This window comes from Sturnus vulgaris, unplaced genomic scaffold (genome assembly GCF_052056855.1).
Source record: "Sturnus vulgaris isolate bStuVul1 unplaced genomic scaffold, bStuVul1.hap1 Scaffold_87, whole genome shotgun sequence".
Lineage (NCBI taxonomy): Eukaryota > Metazoa > Chordata > Aves > Passeriformes > Sturnidae > Sturnus > Sturnus vulgaris.
In genome coordinates, this window is record NW_028276756.1 from 1642415 (window position 1) to 1647071 (window position 4657).

A 4657-nucleotide genomic window follows, 5' to 3' on the forward strand; every position below is an offset into this window, starting at 1 on the left:
TTGGTTCAGACTAACTGCAGGCTGGTTGGCCTGTCTTCCCCTCCCTTTCATCAAGGTCTGGCATGGCGTGTGTCCCCACCACCCAACACCTGCTGGGTTGCAGCCAACAGTGGAGCCATAAGATCTTCTTGGTGGCAAACACAGAGGCCAACCCAGGCTTGCCCCTGATTATTTCATGAGGGTCTTGGCCAGCCCTGCTCCTTTCACCTGGTTATCAAAGCAGAGTTTCACCTGCCTCATCCGGCAACAAGTGGCTACCAAAGCACACAAATTTGCATTAACAGTGGAACTACAAGGGGGTGCAGCAGCTCGTTGAAAATGCCCGTGGCCATGGGGAACCAGCCAAAAGGAACTTCCCACCAGTGGTGTTCTCCTGCGCTCCTAATTTGTTCCATTCCCTATTTTATAACTTTACTATCATAGTGAACTGTTATTAGGATCTTTTTAGCTTTGGCCTTGGCATTTTCTGGCAGCTGCTGCAGATTTGCATGCTGTAACATTTCTTTTACAAGTGTTTGTGTTTATACACAAAACCACAGTCTCTAATTGTAGTTACATTACAAATACACGTATTTACGTTACCAAACACAGTCTGGTTACAAGCTTCCAAGCTTCCAATTCTCCTTCTCCCCGACAATGGTTTTGGTGAGGTAGGCATGTAAAGGAATTGATGCTTCTCCAATTTGAATACTAAAGGTTGGAAGAAAAAACTGTTTCACTTACCCCAGTTACCCCAATAACATGTACAGTGTCATGACTCAGTTTCCCTTCTAAGGTATTTAACATAGAATATGCTGCTCCAGAATCTACAAAAATTACTTGATGTCAATTTCCCCAGCTTAGTTATAATCAAGGGCTCTGCTGGGGAATAGCCCTTGGTTGCCATCACTCAGAGCCTGAGCCACTTGAGGTTTGTGCTACTGAGAGTTGGGGAACTGAGGATTATTCTTTTAACACTGGACAGTCCTTTTTCCAATGTCCCCACTTTCTACAGTATGCACACAGGTCCTTCTGTGTAGGGGAAGCTTTGTTGGGTGACCTTTCCTGAGTTGCCTTCTTACTAGGTTGGGATTTAACTCTTTCAGTTGAACCTCTATCTCGAAACACTTTCCAGGCAACCTCTAGCAGTCTCTCCATATCTCAGACCCCCTCTATCTTTTGCAGCTTCCTTCTTATATCATTTGAAGCCTGACCCATAAACAACAAAACCAGATGTGCTTTACCATCAGCTGATTCAGGGTCTAGATCAGTGTATTTGCTAGCAGTTTCTCTTAACCTGTTCAAAAAATCAGATGGTGATTCATCATCATTTTGTCTTACTTCATAAAGCTTTGACCAATTTATAGCTTTAGCTACTCCATGTTTTAACCCATATACCACAAGACTTTGATATCGTTTTAGCCTCGCCATATGTTCTGGTATATTTGGATCCCATCCAGGATTCTCAAGAGGAAATATCTGAGTGACAGTACCCTGAAGAAATCCACTGGCTATGCTCCCCTCCACTGAGGTTATGATGGCTTTATTAACCATCTGTCTTTCAGTGGGGTCAAGTATTGTATCCAACATGGAGTTTAAATCTGCCCAGTCAGGGATTTGTGATTTAATAGCCCGTTCCACCAATTTTGCCACTTTATTTGGGTTTTCTTTATATTTTCCCATGGTAGTTTTCCACTGTTCTAACTCTATAAGGGAGTATGGTACTTTCACATATACTGGCCCCTGATTACCAACTGCCTGTAGTAAAGGGGCTTGCAAAACTGGTTCTCTGTCTCTTTCCCTTTTTGATCTAGTGCGGTGGGCAATTGGGCTATGCTCTCTGAGGACCTTTTTTGTTATCTTTCCCCTTCTCCGCCTGTTTAAGGCAGCAATAATCTCGTCCATTTCCTCATCCTCCTCTTCCTCCTCAGAGTCGTTTGAGTAAGAGCTGTCTGACTCTGTTGTAGCCAGGAGTCGATCTCGGCTTGTCCCAATCCTGGAAAGCATCATACAAGACCTGCTGCGACTCCGCTGCCGGGCTGTGTGTCTGCAATCTTTGATGATTTCACCTTCCGAGGCAGCTCCCTGGCCTTTGGTTTGCCATGGCACCTCACAGGCCTGAGAATGGAGGAGGTGTTGCTCCCCCTTTGGGAGGTTCCCTCTCCTCCTTCCCTGTAAAAGGCCCTGCTTCCCAGCCTCTCCTCTCGGGGCCGTGCCCAGGGCTGCACACACTGGCTCTCTCCTCCCCCTTGTCCCAAGTTTCCCTCATTTTTGCCTCACGACCGTGGCATGAAGACCCCGAGGACCCCCACCCAAGCTGACTCTGGACAATGATTTTCTGGCCTGATCAAGGTGGATGCTTGCCAAAGGACTGTGTGCAGGTGCTCGCTGTGCTCCATGGTACACTGCTCTCGAGCAGGCACTAGCTGGAGCAGCAGGTTCTGTACACCTGTTTATTGCAGCAACCCTCACAATGGTCCATCAATCTCCCTACTCCTTGGCCAGAAGCCACTTGCTTTGGAGAAGGACTATAAAAGAGTGGCCCTCTGGGGAAGACTCCTGAGATCTCCCCACGGATGAAGACTCGTCTATTGGCTGGCCCATGAGGACGTCTGTCTCATCTCGTTGGTAGCTATTTTCCCATCCTCCTCTTTTTCTCGCTATACTTTGTTTCCTATATCTCTGCCCTCTATCACAACTGAGTTGTTAGCATTTAATAAAAATGCATTACTGTTGTTAAATAAACTGATTTTGTCCCCTGCATTTTGCCTGTTTGCACCTCTGAGATCAAATGAACCATCACGACCCCCGCTCTGCATTAATAGCGGATCGTGACATTAAATTGGCGTCATGGACAGGATTTTCTGGCAAACAGAAGGGATGCAAGGTTGTGTGTAGTCTGTAGCAGAGGAAGGAAGTCTTACTCCAGCTGCATCTAGCTGGCCACCTTGAAAGGGTGAGCCTGTCTAGAAAGCAAGGAGGGTTTTTCTGATTTCCCACAAACTGCAGACACCTTGGTGTGGAGCATCCCCAGACTCGCTTGAGGACTCTGTCATCAGAATTTCACAAAAGATCTACTGGTGCAAAAGGCGTGACACTGTTGTTGTTGTTGTTGTTGTTGTTGTTGTTGTTTTATGATGCTTGACTACTTGGTGTAGTGAAGAGACAACCTGGTGTTTTGTAACTAAGGAGTGCCTCCCAAGTAGTTTGGTCTCTTCACCCGCACAGGGAAGCGAAGGGGGGCACTGTCTTGGTTTGAAAGACAGGTGTTGTCCAAGGAAAGGCAGGAGCCCCTTTTCTGCAATGCAGAGTGCAACCCCCCTCCCTTTTAATTATTTTAGGTCCAATTCAGACGCCTTCAGGCAGGAGATATGGGGATAAGAATAACAGTTCTTTACTGGTATCTAACAAGGCAGAAAACAACAACAGCTATAAAAATTGACAACAGAACAGAACAGTCTAGCTCCGCTCCAGTCCCTTTTGACCGCAGGCCGTCTCCCTGTGCTCAGTTACCGGTGCTGTGGGGGCAGGGCAGGTCCCGCGCAGTTGAAGAGGGCTGGGTGATGGCGGCCGTGGCCCAGGGGTGAGAGGGATGGGAAAGTGACTCCCCCTCACGGTGTCGGTCGTGGTGCTCAGCAGAGTGTCCGGAGATAGTAGGGTGAGATGGGAGAGCAGCAGAGCGATGTCCAAAGGCAGGGAGCGTGGATCTCAGTGCTGGGATGGCAGGGGAAGATGCCAGAGCGGAGCCCAGGCTGTCCTCCCACTCCAACGAGCCAAGCGAGAGAGAGTCCCCCGCTCCAGACCCCCCGTCCACCTTACCTTTTCCAGTTCCCCTCCCCGTCAACCCACCCCCCTACGAGAGAACATTATCTGTCGTTTCAAGGTGTAGCCACAATTACTTAGCATAACAATGGGAGGAATTCCACAGAAAGAAAAGGGGAGCAATCCAACCCCCAACATTATCCACCCCTGAATTTCTCCCATACTAATATGTTATATCCAATTAAACTGTTACATTATATATACATACATGCAGTTAGAGACATAGGCACAGTACTATAGGTATTTCACCCTAAAACAAGGTCTCCTTGGGGTATGCATCGGGTCTCTCCATTCTTTTGCATCACTCACCAGGTGGAACCTGGTCCTTGAGCGAATACAACTCCATGGATGGGATTGTCTTTGCTGGAGGCAGGATTCACCCAAACAGCTTTTCCTAGCATACCTCTCATGTGTACCACTGGAACCTTATCTCCATCTGATATTCCCAAGGGCTCAGATTGGGCAGGGCCTGCTCGGTTAGTGGAACCTCGGGTGTTCACTAACCAGGTGGCTTTTGGTAGATTAATCTCCCAGTTCTTGAAAGTTCCCCCACCCAGTGCCTTCAAGGTGGTTTTAAGCAGGCCATTGCACCGTTCAACTTTCCCTGCAGCTGGTGCATGGTAGGGGATATGGTACACCCACTCAATGCCATGTTCTCTAGGCCAGATGTTTATAAGGCTGTTCTTGAAATGAGTCCCATTGTCTGACTCAATTCTCTCAGGGGTACCATGCCTCCAAAGAACTTGTTTTTCCAGGCCCAGGATGGTGTTCCGAGCAGTGGCATGAGGCACAGGGTAGGTCTCCAACCATCCAGTGGTGGCTTCCACCATGGTCAGTACATAGCGCTTGCCCTGGC